The sequence below is a fragment of the Mycteria americana genome, chromosome 11 (assembly GCF_035582795.1).
Source record: "Mycteria americana isolate JAX WOST 10 ecotype Jacksonville Zoo and Gardens chromosome 11, USCA_MyAme_1.0, whole genome shotgun sequence".
Lineage (NCBI taxonomy): Eukaryota > Metazoa > Chordata > Aves > Ciconiiformes > Ciconiidae > Mycteria > Mycteria americana.
The window spans coordinates 11,696,632-11,717,492 of NC_134375.1; the positions used below are offsets into that span (position 1 = coordinate 11,696,632).

The 20,861-nt window shown below is 50.7% G+C and overlaps 1 long non-coding RNA gene across 1 annotated transcript; it reads left to right on the forward strand.

Moving 5' to 3' along the window:
- The first annotated feature begins 1,458 nt into the window (after nucleotides 1–1,458).
- On the forward strand, nucleotides 1,459–7,021 carry LOC142415630 (uncharacterized). The gene is made up of 3 exons (XR_012777484.1): nucleotides 1,459–1,548; nucleotides 1,647–1,697; nucleotides 2,478–7,021. It is a non-coding gene; the product is annotated as an uncharacterized LOC142415630 (long non-coding RNA).
- The last annotated feature ends 13,840 nt before the right edge of the window (nucleotides 7,022–20,861 follow it).

Sequence of the window (20,861 nt, forward strand, 5' to 3'; positions counted from 1 at the left end):
GCCGGGGCGGGCGCGCCGGCCCCCCCGCCCCCGTCACATGAGCCTCACGTGTCGGCAGCGCCGCCGCCGCCGCGCAACGTGCCGGGGAGGCGGGGCCGGGCTGGGCTCCCCCGGCGGCAGCGGCGCGGCCGAGCGCTCCCCCCCCCCCGCCCGCCCCTGCGGGATCCTCCGCCCCCCCCGCCCCGCCGCGTCGGACGGGGAGTGCGGGGCGGGCTGGCACCGGCAAGGGCCCGCTCCGGGGGAGGCGGGTGGGAAATCGGCGCCGCCTCAGCCTCGAAACGGTGCCGGGGTGCGGGGTGGGCCCGAACGCTCCTGCCGGCGCGGCTGTGGTGCTGGGGGCTGCTGCCTCTTGCCGGCCTCCTCACACGGATTGGACCCCCCCCCGCAAAACAAACCCGAACGAGGCGTAAACACAGACCCCAAGTCGGTCTGCAGGCTCAGAACTTCGGAAACGCGCCCAAATCGCCCGAGTCGCTATGAAATGCCTACAGATAAATGCCAGTATCGCAGAGAAGTTCGGGACGTTGCAGGCTTTTGCAAAGCATCTGCAATTCTTGGATGCCAGCTGTTGCAAAACGCTGAGCGCGGTGATAATGGTGTGTACCTGCCAAAGCAAACCTCTGCTCTTGAAGGGCTGTGGTCATTTTCCCTGCTGAATGCTGAACAAGTAGAGGCAAGCTCATCAGATAAAAGGCGCGTTTACCAAGATAAGGTAATGGCAGAACTCCGACACAGAGCCTCTGCTATCGCCTCGGAGAGTCCTGGTCCGCGCTGGGAGGAATCTGAGGTCAGGGGGTATTACGTGACAGCACAAAAGAGATTTTACACGGGCGATGGAGACGGGCCTTTTAAGGCTCACCGCCATCCGAAGGTGCGTGGCATTACCAGGAGGAATCCTAAGGGAAGTCAGAGCCTCACAGCAATCTGCTAGCTGTAAATGTAAGGTTTGTAAAAAAGAAACCTCTTCACAAGATCCCAGCTGCATCTCCAGCATCAACAACGCAGCACTCTACCAAGGACACAGAGCTCCCCAAAAGCAGATGCTTAGGCTGTCCCACTCAATATGGTCTTCTCGGTATTTTGCGTCTGAGCCTGCAGACCTGGCGTTCATGGCCATGATCTGCTCTCCGGTCTTGAGGGTCTGCTGTGATGCTGCAGACCCAGCCCGCCGCGGAGGAGCGGACTTACGGGCTGCAAATGGAGCGCTGCGTATAAACGGGGGCAGGATCACAGCTCCGGGCTGTGGACTTCTCAAAGCAGAGATTGTCTTCCATGCAAGCGCAGAACAAATTCAGCAATAACCATCAGAAAAGTTGAAACTGATGTGTCTGTCCCTTCCTGCAGTTCAGGGGAAAGTAACCAGCCTAAATAGCGGGTACTGAATCAGACGGTTCATTCTCCCTCTGCCCTGAAGACCCAAGCTGTTATTTTCCAAACAAAGGGGGAAAAAAATACGTACAATTTTTAGTCTGTCCCATCACTGACCCTCTGTCCAAGGCAACAGAAATAATTAGAGCTTGCCGCAGCTGATTGCTAATGAAAAATGAGGTATGGAGCCAACCTGCTCTGCATTTTAAGTTCAAACTCCAAGTGTACGTGGACAGTTTCATGCCCATGAATTGTCTGACTCCTGCATGCTCTTTCAGATATTCGGTACATTCCTGCAGTGGGTGGTGAGCTACAAATCAGGGTCAGAGGTAATCCCCAATTATTTAGCCCTTTTACTGTTCTCGTGCTTGCCAAACAATTCTCCATATCAGGATTTACTCATGACCTTAAGGGACGTTGCCAAGGATTTAGGAGTCCCCCTAAAAAGAGGATCCAAATGAAGTTATTACATTCTTGGGCATCAAGTTAGATTGCTGGAGAGTTGAATTACATTTTCCTGGGGATCAGTTTTCATAAGCTAGGGCTGATGCAATCATCAATTTGCCTTCTCGATTTTGTTTGCTGAATTATTTCTACATGGAGGGTTCCTTTACAACGTATGATTAAGGCAGTAGCAAAATGTTTAAAAAGGCTTAATTTTCTAAAGCCATTCGGTGAGCAGCAGGTCTCCTGAACGCTTGTTTCAGAAGGGCTGAGAGTCACACGACAGCGGCAGCTCGTGTCCAAGGGGGATTTGCAGTTATTTACAGACGCAGTAAAAGGCGAGGGTTTGGGGGTTGGTTTGAAGGTGCGCTGAAGGCGGGCTGGGGGGGTCGAGCTCCTGGACCTGCCCCTTCCCCGCGACCGTCCCCTTCTGACCACTGCGTTCTGGGGGGAAGTGTTCCAAAAATCCCTGGCACTGATGTCTGATCGGAGCCTATGTGGGCAGCGCTGGGAGTTAACAGATGGGTTGTGAATTCAAGCTTACGATAAGGTTACTGAGGGTGGTTTTGTTTTAAAATGTCTCTTACTTAATATATCCATGAAGGCCAGGCATGTGCCTGTGGCCTGTAATCAAATCGCTGACTCTCCCTCTCTCTCATTTCCAGCAATCTTGTTTCAGGTTACTGGCACCGGAGGTGAAAGAACAGCCATGTCTTGGCCCAGCAGCCACGGCTGGACGCTGAGGTTACGCCGTGCGGGAGGCGCTGCACGGACGCGGTTAGCCCTCAGCATCTGACGGGCGGCCTCAAGGCCTCGATAATTAACACCCATTACTTTTTGCCGAAATAAAAGTTTCCGTGGGAGCCAAACTGCCTCTAAGAGAGCGGGGGAGAGGGTGCATTCCTCGCCCAGCCTTTGCTCAGTAACCGTGGCGGCTCTTCTTCCGAGACAGGCACATTGCCAGCCACGGCACCAGCCTCTGGGATGGACGTGAAAGTCCTGGGTGGGCAGCAGGGTGCTGTCAGCTACGCAGGACGGTACCTCCATCGAACACCCACCGCCCTATACCCGCAGCCTGAGGTCTGCGGTACTTACGCATCTTGGTCAGCGTAGGATGTATCGAGGCGGGAGTGCTCAGGATCAGCAGCTCCCAAGAGACCTGCACGTCTCATTTCCCAACCGTACTAAGACACGCGTAGGAGAGCCCGCACCCATCAGCTGAAGGAAGGATCCCGAAAGGGGCATGGTGTGACTTAACAGCGTAGGCTCTGAGGAATGGTTTGTCACCCACCAGGGCTCTGCCTCGTCCCTCTGGTAGCCCCTGCAGGTAGTTGCAAAAGCTTGAATTTAGCGTGAAGTCTGGTGGTTTCAGCTGCGTGTGCGTGTGACTCACTATCTCAATAGCACAGCTGGCCACGCTTGCTGCCGCGATGAAAGGAAACGTCCACACGTTAGAATAAGTCAAGATTTAATATTGTGAGTACGTGCACCGATTGCTGCTTAACGACATGGGTTTAGGCTATCATGGGCTCTGCTTGGATAAGACACTGGGAAGACCTAGCGAGGGCTGTTGTCTCTGTGGAGTCCTGGGCAAGCGAAGGGCCCTCCCTCCGGCACTACCCTGGATCGCTGCTGGGCACGTGAGAGCTGCGGCTATGACGCTGGCACCGCTCAGTGAAACTTGCCCGAGGACTATTCAAATGAAAGCCATTCCCCTCTTTGAGCGGAGATGTTTGCCAGCACCCGATGTAGCAGTGGGAGGAATATGTAGGTGGAAACTATTTGGAAGTGGCAAAATTTGTGGACATTACAGTTCATAATAAGAGACTTCAGCCCACTTTGATACTCTGTTTAATAAAACATGCCGGCTTCCCGGTGACATCCTGCCCTGCCTTGCACTGCCAGCCAAACCCAGGCAGCCCAGGAGCTCACGCTGTTTAACCAGTTCCCCGCCGGCTGGTTGCACCATCTCGTGAGAAAGAACTCCAGGCGTGCACACCCCTGCACACCCCTTCAGCTGCACGCCCGGCTGCAGCCTGACCCTGCTAGCACGAGCTAGCCCTGAGCCTCTCTCTGCACATGGCATAAGAGCCATTTCAAAGGCGACGTCACCTGTCCCCTGCTGCCGTGCCCGGGCCGTGTGGCCTCTGCAGGGGTTACCCACCCCACTTGGAGACGGCAGGGAGCCAGCTGTGGGCAGGACCCATCCTGCTCTGGAGCAGCAGTTGCTTCTCCTCCCGAGTGACAGAGTTGTCTGGTGGATGCTTTGCACAATGGTATCTGATCACATTCCTCCTTCTGCCTAACATCAAACAGTGAGTCAGCGATGAAGCCTCATCAGATGTCTCTCTGCTTCAGCTTTCATATCTGAAAAGCAGAAAGGATGATGCTCTGCAAGTATGCAAAGCAAAGAAAGTAGGGTGCCTTTAGATCTACGACTTAGAAAATACCACACCTTTTAACTACAGCATTATTTATTTTTCGCTGGCATCCACATACCCCAGCAGGAATCAGTACCACTGGGCTCGTAGTCTAGGGAGATTTTGTTCTTTCTGGGGGACGCAGGTAACAACAACTACAGGGCCAAACTATGTTACGTCTGAGTCAAATATTAACCTAAAAAGTATCCTGAACTTGCTAACTGGATTTAAAAAATTACACACAACCCCCCCTAAAAATAATAATAAAATAAAGTCGGAACAGGCAGAAGAAGAGAGCGGGAGGACGTTCCTCCTACAGTTCATGTCAGGACACAGATGAGTTAAACCTTGACCTCTGTGCGATGCGCGTGCTCATGGCGTATACGGTGCCTGTTGATCACTCAGGGGAACTTGGTTCAAACTGTAAATATCATTAGCGGCAGAGCAAAGGCTGTTTGTCAGGGCTCGTGGCAGAGGTGAAGAGCGCAGCACTTCGGCATGGGAAGCTGGCTGGGACAAAACCTGGCAGGCGGCTCAAGCAGAGCCATGGGGAGCCCAGCTGAACTTCTGCAGGGACAGCACCAGCTCCCGTGGCTGCAGACAAGGGAGAACAAGCCCATACACTGCGTGTGGACTTGCTTAGCCCAGCCCGGTCTTTGTAGGCTTGTATGAGCGTATGGGATCAAGCACCTGCTTGCGAGGGAGCAGGATGCCCCTATGGCTGGCTGAGGGCTGCAGTTGTCCTGATTAACGACGGCTGACTATGTTGGGAGAGGAAAAGGGCTTATTTGCACTCTAACTCGCTAGTAGTTAACGAACATTTGACCCCTTTGAATACATGCGATGCAAAGAAAACGCAGGCGGTAGGGGAAATGCAGGTGCACGGGCTCCTTCGTAACAGGCCAGACAAACCATACACTTGAGATTGTTTCCTAGTTGTGCAGACTTAAAAAACACTCGGATGTGAATATCATTAAGCTCTGGGGTAGTCTGGAGCAGCCATGGGAGAATGTAACCAGTCATTTTCTAAATAAGAAGCCAAACCTCTGAATCCAGATCCACCTCCTCCCAAACTCCCAGTCTGATCCCATGTGCATCACGAGCCAGATGTGGCTTGGGCATTACCCCTGCTGTAAATTCAGCTGAAATAAGCACAAACAGGAATTAAATGGAATAGGAAATATTCACGGTGGATTTGTGCCTAATCAAGATTACACACAGTTTTGCTGACTGTGTTCCTCCGGCGCGAAACAGGACCACTCTGCACTGCGTGGCAGCCCTGATGCCATGCTGCAGTTGGGCTCCTCACCTAAACAGCACCCGGAGGGGAATGTGCCCATATTTACGTAGAAAAGCCCACCGGGACAGAGAAGAAGGCAAAGTACACCCAAGGCATCCCTACAAGAAGTACTAGTTGACAGGACTGCCTCTCATAGTGCCCTTCCCTCTGTATCAGAAATGATCTGGCTGAGAAGTCCTGGAGCAAACCACAACTGAGGGTGTTGCTGTCTTCCCCAAATACTTTCTCTAATGAGGTTTTTAAATACTTTTGCCCCGCCTACACTGGCAGCCAGAGCACTTTCATCTCCAGGTGAATGGGAACCGAGGTGGGACTCTGCTGTCTGCTGGGGAGGATCATTTCCATATTGCAGCCGAGGTGGCGAGGCTGGCAGGCAAAACCCGCGCGATAGCAGGGAAGCGCTCGTTCGCTTCTCAGAAATGCCTGCTGATCGTGGTGCAAATATTAACTGCATGCATCAGTGTTTGAAATGCAAAGAGCACTCTGGCGGTGTGGGTTCGCAGGAGAGGAGGTGCGTTTCGGTTACACCTTCACGCCGATGAGAACTGCGCATCAGCAAGCAGGTAGCCGCTGCAAAAATGAGGTTTATTAACAGGCTACAGGACTCAATTTGTTGCAACCTGTACCTACGGTGCTCTGAGTAACCACACACCTTTCATTCTTAGGTGGCAAAGATCATGCCTATCCTAGAGGTTTTTTGGTGGGTGTGGAAGTACTTTCCATGTAAATGCATCTCGCCCCCTTCTCCTCCCCTGCACTGGCTGCCGGCGGAGCAGCACTGACGTGCAGCCTCAGAGGCGAGCGCTCGCCCACCCTCTCGCACACAGCCGAAGAGGAGTCCGAGCCTTGCCTTCTACCTCCGGGGGTTCATCTTCCACGGGGATGCCAGAGTACGTACAGCGTTGGCCTCACACAACCGCTTTGTGGGGCTGAGTATGGGATCTGAGAGGTCAGATGGTGCTTTGAGCGTTTTTTTCTAAGGGAATTTTTTCATTTCAAGAATAATTTCATCACAGAATATTTGCATGGCCTATATCCCAGTAATCTGGGAAAATATAAATGGCCACACAAGGTCGTTACAACTGTCCCTTCTGATTTTATAAACTGTATGTCTGTATAATGAAAATAAAGTCCCAGCCCTGAAGAGCTGCGAACATCTGCAGCTGCTGCCCAGATGTGGTTGCCCGGAGCCTCTGCAAAGGTTTCAGGGGAAAACCCCCGTCTGCCTCGCACGTAACGCCAAAACAGAGGACAGAGGTTTCGTTTTAAAAACCTCGACCGAGCAGACATTAAGTGCCTTTGATCTCCAGATATATAAATGATCTTTTGATTTAAGATTATGAAAATGAATAACCATCTGCTAAGAAACAGCTACGGACCCACGTTTTATTGAGGCCATATGGTGTCCAGGGCTTCTACGTATGAATTCAATTAGCTGCTTGTGTCTGCGTCAGTAATTCTGTATCCACCCAGTCATGTTTTTGGAACAAATATTATAATATTCCCATGGATCCTCCAGACAGTGGGAGGTGTTTCCTTCACTGTGAAGGTTTTGGGAAGTGATGACTTTGTCTCATTTTCATCTTACCCTACTCTGCATTTCTAGTCCCTCGCTTCTCAAGGCTTGGAGCTTTCCCTGGGATCTCTGAGCCAGCTGCGCCGCTGAGTAAAGACATCCCCGACTCCAGTTTGCCCGTCGGGGCTCACGTTTCGGCTTTCCCTGTCACCCTCACGGGGAACCTGTCCCGTCCACCTCTCCTACACTGGGACTGAGTTTGCGCTGTTTTCGAGAACATAACCCATTTCTCACCTAAGCCAGATCTACTCCAGTCTCCATTCCGTGGTGCTTCCCAGGGGTTTACTCAGGGCTTGGCTCTGCTGAGAGCAAGGTATCTGTTGCCACCACCTTGCAATCTGGAAGGGTGGCATGATGTAAAGATACAGTCCTTTTAATAGGGTGCAGAAGGGTGGGAATGACCAGTTGCCTGACTGGCCACCAGCCGCGGCTGACGGGCGGATTCCCTGCCTGGGAAGCCAGGCTATGCACAACCCAGTTAGCTACTATGATCTTTCAAATCTAAGAATCTGGAAGTCCCTTTTTTTTTAAAGGTGTGGCTCGGCACCACACGCTGCACTCAGCAAGCTGCATATTTGCACTGATTTGCCTCTTTGCAGTGTTGGAAGTGGGAAAAATCCTGTTACGGGAGCGGGCTGGGCAGAAGCCCCGAGAGCAGCAGGTTGTAATTAGGGGCTGGAAGGGTCCCGCTCACAGCCTGCACCTTCCTCTGCATCCTGCTAACGCATTTGCATGAGACAGCCTTGGAAAATGCTCCTGAGCAGAAAGTATCCCTAGCAAAGGGATGGTATTTGTTGTTTTCTCCTGACTTTTTTGGGGAGAGATGGGGTTGTCAAGATAAATTGCTATTTATAGACGTACTTCTCAAAAGGTTTTCCTTTTTCCCTCCTCTTTCTGTGCACATACTAGCGCAGCATAGACATTGCAGGGTTTAGCTTAGGCTAAGAGAAATCAGCTTTTGTAGAGCCCTGCATTATGCCAGAACACCACAGAACAGGGATTATCACACAAACTCCCACTCAGACCAGGGCCGTCTCCTCCTGCGAGGACACGCTCTGCAGAGACACCCCCTGCACCCCCAGCCCCTGGGTCTGGCCCTGAGCTGCTGCCCCTCACCCCCCTACCCTGGGAGCACAGCCAGCGGCTCCTTCTCCGTAGAAAACCACTTCTTCCCAGGGCTGACAAGGCTCCTTTACAACCGCCACAGGCTCGGCATCGCTGCCGCCCGGACCTTGCCTGGAGCATCGCGCCGCAGTCCCAGCGACCGCGGAGCTCCTGCTCCAGCTGCTCGAACACCCGTTCTGGGTGTCTAAGCAGCTCCGAGCAGAGTCACAGGCTGTGCACAGAGGCTGGAAACAGGGTCTGCCACCCCAGCACGTACCTGGGCTTTACTTACTTTTTTTTTTTTTCCTTATGATCATTTTTTAATCTTAATGTCTTATAGTTTCTGTCTACCACAGCTGGTGGAAGGAGATGGTCAGCTGAAACATCCTGAAAACATCCTTTTACGTCTGTGAGACACGGTCTTACTACCTATCTGAACACTGGGCCAGGACCCCTCAGACTGTCCTCTTTCCTCTGTTACACTGAGAAAATTTGAACCAGGATGATGCATTAAAATCCATGGCCCACATTGCCCTGCTGTCCAGAACAGCACCGTCATGCAGCAGCCGCCCCGAGCTGCCCATGGTACCGTCTCTTGTTTCAGGGGTTTCTCACCAATGATCTATGTTTGACTGTTTCAAGAATAGCTTTACATTATCGGTACGTGGTCACATTCCTTCAGCCTGATGTCATTGCTGGGAATCGCTGATTTCTTATTTACGTCAGTACAGAGTCTCACTAAGGTCCTTACTGCTGGTGCTGGAAGGTCCATCTTCTCCCTGCCTTTCCTGGGGACCAGCCATGGAATCAATGGTCCATCGGGGCACGCTGTGGCTGCTGCGCCTGGGAAACCCGGAGGGACACCTTTCCAGGCTGGCTCTGCTCGTCATTCTGCATGGCTATGATTAGAGACTTATTACCAAATTAGAGGATTATAAGCATAATAATGCACAGCGAAACTACTAATTTTCAAAGATTTCTCTTTTTAAAAATAAAATGTAAGGCCTTTGCCAGATGGGTTTTACAAAGAAGAGCTCCAAAGAAGCAGCCATGAGGAAAAAGCAGCAGAGTGGAGGGATGAGAAAATGGAGCAGGTTCTCATTAGGGTGCAACGCATGCAATAATTACTTGAGGAAGCACGAGGGATGGCAGGGCTCATTTCATTCTGGATCCCACAGTGGCTGCAAGCTTGCTTGCGTGTGCAGCTGCTACAGGCCTGGAATATAATTTTACAGCTCTGTCTAACCCAAACATCCCTCGCCTTTCCTTCCCAGGAACACTTGGGAACCTGTATCTGATCCAACATGCCACTTGGGGTTTTTTTTTCCCCTTGGTGCTGAACTGCTTGATAAAGCAGTTACTGCTCGAAAACAGGATTTTAGGCAGCTAGTTCAAATCTGACACCCATCAATGTGGATTAGTCAACTTTACACAGTAGTCATCACTCCGGCTTCTCAGCCTCCCTTGACAAAACTCCAATAAGCATCCCCAGGATGCTATTACCAGGTGTTCTGGTTTTCCATCCTCACAGTTTGTCTTATTCAAGGGACCCACCAAAGACCCTCTGATCTGCGGGCAGGTCCTTCGGGACTCCCCTACTGCAGCCCACGCCAGCCCAGGCAGGCAGCAGGTTCTGGGCTCCCAAACTTCGATGCAGAACCTTCCACAAACGCTAAATCCACCCACCCCTACCCATCGCCATCACACATTACTAACGTCACCCATTTCAAACTGTTTTGAGGAAGGTTAAGAGCTGGCTGGTTGAAGCCAAAGTTGTGACTTATATTTTTGGGGGAAAGTACTTTATGTCAAAACAAGTGAATAGTGAACTGGAGACATGTGGTACAGAGATGTGTGGAGGTAGGGAGGGGCTTTTTTGTGCCAAATTTCCCTTTTCCCTAAAGGAAGAACCCAAGTTGCCTTATTTCTTAATGTAGAATGAGCCAGAGAAGGAAAACTTCCTTCTTTACTTCTTTTAGATCCTTGCATTTCTAGAAAGCCACTGAATCACACCCTTATGATACGCTGTCATGGAAATGGCCCCCTCGGCTTTCACTCCCGGCCGCCGTGGGCCAGCCCACCAGCTGGGTGTCACAGCTGTTGAAGCCAGAAGAGCCCCTTACGTTCATCCCGCCTGACCCCTGCGTAGCGCAGGCTGTAACTGCGATTGCACTACAGCAATCTCTTTTTCTCATTGCTCCTTCCCGCAGCAAGAGGCTGCAGGTTGCAGGCTCTCCAAGTCTTCCCCCAGCCAGAGCGAACTGTGCAAGCAGGCACACAGAAACCTGTAAGAAAAGTCAGTGGAGTCCAGGCCCAGGGGCAACCGATGCATCCAGCAGACAATCGCACCAGGTTCATTCCTTATGAGCTACAAAGACAACCAGCCGGAGTCAGGTATGTTACATGGAAACATTTGGGTTCTGTGACTTCGTAAGTGAAATAAAAACAATTCTTTTTATTCATTTAGAGCAGGCAAAGGACTCAGCCCTCATAACTACTTTGCTTCCAAAAGTTATTCAAGCCCCATGGAGCCACATATATTTGCTTATTAACTATGTGACTGTAATAGCAAAGCCTCCTTCCTCTCTCTCAAGCTAAAATGTGGTATGTAAAATGGCAGCGCCTTTTATAGCCCTGTGCCCACAAAGACTCAGCTGCAGAAGTCATTTCCTATTTACATCAAAAAAAAGCACAGTTCAGCAAAGATTGCTACGACTCCAGCCGGCAAGGTGCTTTCTGCAGGTGTGGATGGGTGATTCACCCTGCCGCCGGGGCCTGGCTCCAGCCAGCACCCTCTGCCCACAGGTTATCTTCATCCTCCGGCTCCCGGTGCTTCCCCGGGCCCAGGCAATTCCAAGCACACCCAAATAAAGTCCCAAATCAATCCTGTCTGGCCTCACCCTCTTTCTCAGCAGAGGGTTTGGATCGTTTCCATGTGTCTTTTTCTCTTCCTCCCAGAGGAAGTCCTCCTTAAAAGCAACTCCCTTTGAAAACCTAAGCCAGAAGAGCGGACATCGCCTGCCTGCCCCCTCTCCTAATCTCTTCTGATTAAAGTAACAACCCTCCAAGTCTCTCCTACACCCCAGACGGACCTTCCTCTTCCCCACAAACAGCATCCCCTTCCAGGGACCAGCCCCGTTACCAGCTCCTGCCCTCGTTAACCCTTTCTCCTCCACCCCAGACAGACTTTCCTCTTCCCCCGCAAACAGCATCCCCTTCCAGGGACCAGCCCCGTTACCAGCTCCTGCCCTCGTTAACCCTTTCTCAGCCCCCGTACTATCTGTGCTCTGGGCTGCCCAGCCCAGCGCTGGGAGCACCCCAGCCCCGGGAGCAGGCGAGCTCTGCGGCGCTCGGGGGGATCCGTCCGGGGGCACCGGGACTGTTCCCCCGGTAACGACACGGAGGCAGCAGGGAATTCGGAACTGCGCACGGAAATAAAACATCCCATGGCATAACAGCTGGCTGAAGCCTGTCAATTTTGGCTACTCTTTAAAAATTCATCGGAAATACTAAAATACACTTGCTAGCCATCCTGTGGGAACGCTGGTATTGTTCCCAGGCAGCAGGGAGGGGCCGTCAGGATGCCCACAGCATGACACGACCGGCTCAATGCCGCTGGCAACCCCAGTTTCACTGGAAATCACGGTGCTGTGCCGGACGGTCTGGTGCTGTGGCTTTGCCACCATCCAGACCTCAGCCCTCTCGGTGCTAATGCACAGCAAAAGGCACTTCCTGGAGACAGATGTTAAAACAATGAATTTTATCACCGTCAGCTAACCAGGATTAGTTTCAGATGATCTTCACAGATAGGTACAGGGGAAATACAAAGCAGGCAACCTCAGGAACAACCCACCTTAGCAGAGATTGCTCCATTAATCATTTTGGCTGCAACTCAGCATCACCGAAATTAGAGAGGTTTGAGGTTAGCTCTTCAATCTGAGAAGCCGTGTCACATTGTGACTAGATACTGCGCTGAAATTCAGCTGCCGGAATTATGGAGGTGGAAGACCTTTATTTAGCCCTATCTTCCATCGTGAAACCTCCTCCAGATTTCCAGCGAAACCCCTTTTGGAGCGTGTCAGAGTGCTGAGTAACAGGACCAGTTCAGCTGACTGCCGTGACCTCCTCCAAGCTGCTTATCCGTGTGTATTTTGGATACCAAACTATTTTCATCAGAAAGTAACTTCCTCAGAAAGTTAGTGGGAGATCTTCAGTTTTGGTTTTCTTATGGGTTTTAAAAATACAAATAAATTATATTTCTGTTTGCAAAGAAAACTCTGAAACCTCCTTTAACCAGAAAACAATTTTGAAGCACATTCTGCGTTTGCGTCAGTGGAGCTCTTGCCTCTCCTATGGCCAGCCATGGCTGTCATTTTGCTAATCACTTAGCAACATTTCTGAGCATGAGTTTGTGCAGTGCTGGGGTCACCACACCCACTACCAAATCACACATCCACACAGCAAACTTTCCAGAAAAAAGAAATTTAAAAAAATATCTACTCTTTTGGCATCTCATTCCGACTACTCAAACATTACCAATTTGGGGTGGAAATTCCCTGGCAGGAGCTTCTATTTCCATTCTGCATGTTCCTGAGAAAAGTGATGAAGAAGGTTTCAGATGAGCTGTGGTGTGCTAGAGCTGCAGCCTCACCCAGGACTCACTCAAACTCTTTCAAGGTAACCCCAGCACGTGTTAAATCTGGGGCAACGATGGGGACTGCTTCGAGATGTCTGACGCTGCTTACCCAAAGCTAACAGCGTTCTTCTAATCGCCTGAACGGTGATGCTCTGGGGCGCCAAGGTAGGGGAAGCTGCTACGCGTTTTTGTGAAGAGGGGTGCACATGCACGCCCCCCGTACAGACAGACCGACCTCCCTGTTGGACAGACCTTCCTCCTCTGCCTTATACTCCCTGCCAGAGCAGCGTTCAGCTCTCACGGTGGAAGCGATAGCCTTTGTCCTTGGTCAGGAGAGCGTGCAAACTCATGGCACTCCTGTGTCAGGAACTGACTCTGGCCTCTGGCACAGGAGGAGGCTCCTGCCTCTTAGCTCCCAACTAAGAACAAGATGCAAGTGGCCAGAGGAAGGCCTGACCTCCATCCCACCCCACCGCAGGACAACAACCATTTGTGGTATTTTCTCAGCTGGCTCGAGAGGCACCTTTTGCTCGCGCACAACTTTCCCAGTGCATGGTGTCCTCCACTCAGTGCTGCCATGGAGCTGTAGCGATGCCAGCAGGGCTGGCAGGAGGTGGGAGACAAGGCAGGAGCACAGCCACATCACCGATGGGACATTCATGATCCACCATCCCTTGCCACCACCGTCCTATCTTGTTTCTTTCCAGTTGCAAGACACGGAAAACCCCCAGAGCCTGATACCGGCCACGCACCAAGGGCAGCTGAGGAGGAGAAGAGTGACTCAGAGGAGGGGAGACTTCCAGGTCGGCCCGGCTGCGGGGAACCGCCAGCGCCCGTGTCCCACGGGGGAAGTGAGATGGGGAAGCGGAGCAAGCTGGCACAGGAGGAGGTCAGCAACGGGTCAGGTGGGCGTGCGGAGGCATTTCTGAGCTTGCTTTCAGATTAAATTTAGAAACGAATGCTCGTTCTTGCGTCTCTCACGAGGGTGTACGACATGGGTAGATATATATATGTACGTCTGTCTAGATGCGCCCCTCCCCCGGTGTTCAGAATATAAGCTTTTTCTTTACTTTTATTGCCGGTGTTATCACCCAATTGTCATATTTTATCTCTATGGACAGTTTCTGTATCAAATTCTGCCAGTAAAGCGCTCCGGGATTTTTTTAGTATGAAAAGCACCGTGTAAGTTTAAGACTCTATCTCTCAGTGCCATTAAAATTACCTAGAAATAATGTAATCCCTTCAATTCTGGAAACTCAGCATGATACAGGATTTAATCTTTACTTGTCATTGGCCAAGTACATTCTTGTACTCCACCAAGATGTCTTAGCAACTGCCCTAAAGTGAATACAATGCCACAATTTCTGCTGTTAGGCTGATGATTGATTGATTTTCACTGCTTGGATAAAGAGAAGGAAAGAAGTGAAATAGTGAAATGAATAGAAGTGAAACCACTAGTTATGCTGAAAACCCAGCTTTGTTAGGAGAACTGCGCTACCCGCCATTTATCACAAAATCTGATTTCTGCAGCCTGGACGGCAATGCCTCGTCAGTTAAATGTCAGATTATGGCCCACGACACCCAGAAAACCACGGCAGTACAAATCCTGTGCTGTTCCCTGCCTCCCTTCCCCAAGGCAAAGAATTAGGAACAGCGAAAACAAAATCATGGGACTGAAATAATAAGAATTAAAAAAAAGAAATCACAAGACCGGTGGTTTGGAGCAGCAGCGCAGGGAGGGTGCCTGCAGCCAGAGCACCACGTGCGGCACGGCGCAGCCCTCTGCCACGCGGAGCACCGCTCGGGCTCTCGCTGCCTTGAAATGCCATGCAGGGCCTTTTCAGCTGGGATTTCTCCCTCCTTTCTATCTTTTTCCAGCTCTTCAAGTCTGCACCTGAAAAGAGGGCACAGAGGAGCCAATATGATTTACTGAATTTTATCTTTTTTTTTTTCCCCTATAAGGAAACATCCTTTTTTTCCCCATGAAATTTTCAAAATCTGTACATTTTGGGGATGAAAGCTCCTCTGTATGTCTTCAGCTAAAGAGGGACTTTGACTTCCCACCTGCCACTCTGGGACTGATGCAAGCAGGATAGCGAGCAAGCTGACTCCCATTTCCCGGGAGACGGTTCAGCCAGATTTAGGAAAAACTGAGCAGTCTCCTGTGCCAGGACCCATCACAGATGCTGGTGGAAAGGCAGGGATCTAGCTCAAGCACTTGAAGACTGTGCTACGGCTCGTTGCCAAACGATGCAGCAGAGGAGTCCATGATCAGCAGCATGCACAGACGCTGGGCTCAGCTCTCCCTGGGGACATCCAGCCATTCGAGCTCTGCGCCTAAATATGTAAGCTGGGCTCCCCTCACTCTGGTCTGCACAGGGAAGAGAGGCATTTGACCTTGCCTACAGAAGTCCTCTTACTCCCCAGTGACTATGTAGGGGCCACAGGCAGCCTTCCTCCCACCCCGTGGCCCTGTACGTCAGAGGAGAAGTTTGGTCAGATGTGTTGTCCACTTCCCCGCTGTGGCTGGAGTCAGGGAAAGCCCCAGAACAGGAAGGGACAGGGTGAGACCTCGTGCCCAAACACGCCTCGCCAGGAGGCAGATGCTCTGTGGTCTCTCCTGCGTGGCGTGACCCGAGCACGTCACGTACGCTGCTACGCGGGCACGGCAATGTGGCTCCCTGCGCGTACCTACAGCAGGACCGATGCCATGCGGTGGGGATTCATGCATTAGGAAAGATGATCAGTTGACCTCCAGAGGAGAGCTACAATTTTCATTACGTTGAGCGCAGGGTTTATGGCGAGACAAACACTGTGCAAGTGCCCTCTCGCCTGGGATGCACGTGGAGACGGGCTGTTCAGGTCTGCTCCATCTTCCTCCCTCCATTATCCCTTACTAGTCTATCCTGTACAAATCAGTCCTGAAAGCCATTTTCAAAAACTTCAGGCTAAGGCCGCTAAGTGTTCCTTGGCTCCACCACAGTGGAGCTCATCACTGGTAAATTATTTTGCTAAATCCGTCGAGCAGTTATTCATTCAACAAGAACAGCACAAGAACCCCAAAATATGCTGTGTTTGTGGCAGCAGGCAACCTGCACATTCCCTGAGCACCTCTGCGTTCGGAGGTGTCAGAACTGTTAGCTAATATTGGCAAATCAAACTTTGCAATAACCCAGATGGTCTGACTCCTGGTCTTGTGCCTTGATCACAAGATGATCTTTCCCTCTGCAAGAGCACTGAGAGCAAGGGATGAAACATCACTTCTGTTGCCCAACACCTCCCTCCACTTAGACCTTGGTATACATGGAGGAGAGCCAAGAAACCAATGTAATAACAAAAGCAATTCCAAGGCAGCCTCGTGTGAGGCTCTTCTATAAGCTCTGATCAAAAGCTCTGAGCTGTCAAGGTTTTTTCACTCCCATCTTGGTAATCCCTGATTTTTACAGCACAGATTTAGGACTGAGGTGAACCTCAGGCAGGCGAGCCTGCACTGTGAGCAATATTAGCTTTGGCCGTGTGAAGTCTTGTTTCTTAGGGGAAAAAACAAAGATAACACCCTGGAAACTAAACACGACTTTCTGTATTCTTTCTTTTTCTTCTTATGAGGCCCATGAGGCCACTGCATTCTCGAAAAAATACAAATGCAATGCCCCCAGTTAATTTATATGGAAACTGGCTCCAGCCTACAGTAAGGATTCAGTATCAGGAGAAGTTTTGCTCAATGGAACATCTTTATAAACCGAAAACCCCGTGGATTCATCTGTTCAGGATATCCCTGTTTCCTGATCCTGACCCAAAGCCCACTCAGAGCCTTTCCACTGGCTGCAGTGAAATTTGGACCAGAGCAGCTGAACAGAGCTGTGACCGGCTTCTCTGCAAACTCCAGCAGACCAGTCAGCCCCAGGTCCTTAAGGGTCCTTAGGCACTTAGCACGGGTCAGACTAGTGAGAACTAGGTGCCTGCGCAGCCGGGGAGCCGAGCCCCGCTCTCCCTCCACGGCTGGTCCCGTCCCCGGCGCTGCCGCCCTGCCTCACCCAGCCTGCACAGGGCAACGAGCTCTGGTCTGCGTGGGCCAGAGATGCTCAGGCTCCCCAGGTATCAAAGACAGACGTGCTCCTTGTTTGGTTTTAATTTCTAAAACGTCCCAACATAAAATCAGGATCTATAAAGCCAGAAGCAAAGCCAAGGAACGTGTTGTTGCTACCGATACTCTGGGTCGCGTGCTTGCTTTGCCTGTATTTACACGCTTTGGGGACTCATTCCCTGTCTTGCAGAACTGCTTTCATGCAGTGTTAATATTTCTCGAGCATCCTGGAGCTCACCCCACTCTCTTTCTCATTAGTCAAGTGACTTTTTCTTTCTGTAATCAATAACGACCCTCTCCACAACTAGCTAATTTGAAAAAAAAAATGTTTTATTGATCGCATTTTTACTGATCTAAACTGAACTGTCTTTCCTTAGGAGACAGACAACGTGGCTTTTCATTACCCTACTCTCTCTCCCTTGGCTTGACCCGTTTCCTTTCTTTTTATCCCCTCTTGCCAATTGAATCAAATCCTGTAACTAACCTTTAAGGGTTCCTTAGTCTTTATTTTGTTCCTATTAACCTTCTGTTTCTCTGGATAATTCTGCAGCCAAGAGTAGGTGTGACTCCCACGTTACAAGTCTAGCTGTGCTGTTGACTCATGTGCTGTGCTCGCAAAGCCAGCTCCTTTAATGGGAAGGCTTATGCAATGTAGCGAGGTCTCCCAGAGCATATGCTCTTACTCGAGTTGTGAGATTTCTGCTTGTTCTCTCTGCTAAATGAGACTGAAAATGCTGGTGGGCCGCACAGAAGGTGCACGCTATTTCATGAGCCCTTACTATGCCCTGAATATACACATGAATCCCTGGGCACCCGCACAGCCCCTGTGAAAGGTACTTTGGGCAGATTCCCCCCTCTCTAGACCCAAAAATCAAGTATCTGCAAAGAGATGCTTCTTGGCTCTGGATCGTGGCGATGCTGCAGAGAAGCAAGTGCCGCTCGGAGCAGGCAGGCTGGCTACAGGCTGCCTGCCCTCCCAGAGCTCAGCGAGTTACCCAGCGAGGAGCCCTGGCTTTTTAAAGGCCGCTTTATGGTATACAGAGATTATATAAAGTGAACTTAACAGACGGTCAGATTTGGCCTGTCATGTTGGAGGGCTCTCACACAGATTTTTTTTTTTTTAGGAGGGAAACTAGCAAGACATGTGGTGAAAAACACCCTATAGCTTTTAACTAATGTCTTTGAGATCTAGCCATCTGTTACCATGAACTTCAAGTGAGAAGCAGCCACCATTTTGAAGGCAGACGCTTAAAAAAGTGAGAGGATTTAGCCCTCGATTCCTTGGACAGAAACCTGCTTCGATGCCAGCCCGAAAGGCCAACGCACGAACTGCAAACCTCTCTGGGTAAGACTGCATCTTCCCTGCAAGGCTGGGTAACAGCCGAGCTGATGGCTACAGAATTCCCGACGCTCCTGCGGGTGCAGGAGGGAGCGAGCCAGGGCGGATGCGGGTGGCACCGACCCCGGAGCGGGACCGCGGGACCCCCAGCAGGCAGGAGCCACCGGCATCCCCGGCAGGCAGCAGGCAGGCAGCTGGGAGCGACCCAGCCAGAGCTGCGCAGGTCAGAGCAGCCTCTGCTATTTCCTGCGAGGCTCGCTGCCACCCAGCCCATAAACACACAAGATTAATAAAATACGAAAATAAAACCTCCTTAAAAGCCCCACTACAGAAAGAAAAAAAAAAGCCATCTCCTGCAACCGAGCCGACGTACTGCCCGCCCGATTTTTAAGCCAGGTTTTCCCACAGCGCGCTTTGAAAAACCGAGTTTGAGGCAGAGCCGTTGCGAGGCGGCACTGCGTCACCGCGGCCCTTCGCTGGAAGTTCTGCGGAAAGCCGGCTGAAACATTAACCTGGGGCTCGCTGCAATGCTCCGGTGGCACCTTTCCCAAAAGGAGATTAAACCCAGCAGCTGCTGATATGGAAACCAACTGTTTGAACTGCAGTGCACTTACATATGCTAATCGTGCGAAGCCACCGACTCCTGCAAACGTGATGCAGGAAATGACTAAACATTTAGTGCTTGTTATTTAGCAGTATTCCTGGAGACACGTAGGTGGTGTGGACAGCATGGTATGTGCATTAAAGTGCAATTTAGGTCAATGATTCTTTGAAAGGACCATTCTTTTTTATTTTCTCCCCCCCTTCTCCCTTCAGGGGCATTTGCTATTCAAAAATTAACTTTTCCAGCTATCTTTTCCAAACAGTTCTCATCAACTCAGAATAAAATAAAAAACAGGAAAAGGCTGTAGGAATTACCCTGTTTTAATATTGAAATATCTCTGCAAACTTTTTCTCATTTTATCTATTTTTAATGCTTAGAAAAAGAATTTAAAAGACGCTTTACAGGGAAGAATGCATGTTTAGACAAAACCAATCATATTTAATGAGGTGTCTGAGTTGTTTAACTTTTTAACAGGTGAACTGACAACCCAAAATGAAAGCCAGCCCCAGAAAGACCGGCCAAATACGGGCTGTGGGAAGGTGTCAGCACAACTTCAGCTTAGGCTGCGGCGTGCCGGGGCTGCGATCCTCCTTTTCCATGGACCCTCTGGTGCCCACAGTCGTGAAGCATCTCTGAGAGTGCGAGGGCTTGCCTCCAGCACGGCCCCAGCACCCAGGGGACCTCATCAGGAAACACAAATATTCTCCAAAAGCTGCTAAAAAGCTATCAAAAGCATGCACTGCATAAATCTATCATTGTATCATCTATCATATACGCATTATTGTAAGGAAAACTTACAATCCACTGCACCCAGATGGAGCTGAAGGCTCCTTGCCCTCCTGGGAGACACAGAGACCCAGGGGAGATAAGGCTGCTGCAGAAGAGCGTTGCATCTCTGAGCACGGGAGTTCACCTGCAGCGGGAGCAGACCCACGAAACCCCCAGGTTCCTCCCTGACGCCGAGGGACTCCGACACTATTTTCAATGGCAGTCAGAGAAATCCCAAACTGGAATCGGTGGCAAGTCTCCAGTGGGGCTGGGGGAAGGGAGCTGGGTTTGCTGGGAGGACAGGCCTCTAACGCAGGCATCATGAAAGAAAAGGTCTCTTTGCTGATGAAAAAAAAATGAATTATTGATGGCGATGCAGTTTCCTGCCAGAGCACCAGCAGTGAGAAATTCAGAAGACCCTTTTCAAACCGGAATCAGACCAGGCAGAACGCTGGTCTTCTCAGGCCACCTACTTTTTTTCACCCAAGGACCAGCTAATCAAAATCCCAAGAAAAGCTCATTTGTATCCATTTAATTTTTTAATCAATAGCGCTGTTTTCAAATCTCCTCCTCACTCTCACTCAGGAAAATGCTGGTGTCCCTCACAGTATCTGTGATATCTAGGGGATCACAAAGCATTTTAGGGGGGGCTGATACGGGGGTTGAATTTAACTTAAATTTAATTGAAGAGGCGTCGAATTAAATACACGCAGCCAGTGACAGAGCAAGGGAAAACAACAGCCACAACACTTGCCAAAGCTCACCCGTGTGTTTGGGTACAAAAGCTGGCTTTGAGGAGGATGCCCAGGTTATTCCGATGTCCTTCCAAGAGCTCCACGGGTCCTGCAGTTGCCAACTGGGCACAGAGCAGGGGCGGGCAGGAGGGAGCTCAGCGGATCGTCTTCTCCCCAAGACATCACCTCCAGCAGCCTCCTGCCCCGGGCATGAACCCGTCCCCTCCTGACCCAGCAGATCTCAACACCAGTTGAGTCATCCTGACATTTAACAGTGCAGACTGGCTGGCTACTGCTAACTATTGTTGAACCAGGAGAGGGATTGCAACAAAATTTAACTCCAAATAATTTTTAAAAGCCTCTTACTTTCTTTCACAAGTCTTCTCGTTTCATGCATGTGTTTCATGCATGCATGCGGCGGAAGGCAATAGCTGCGGATGACTCTGAGATGCTATTAATGGTCGCCAGGCAGCGCTTGCCTATC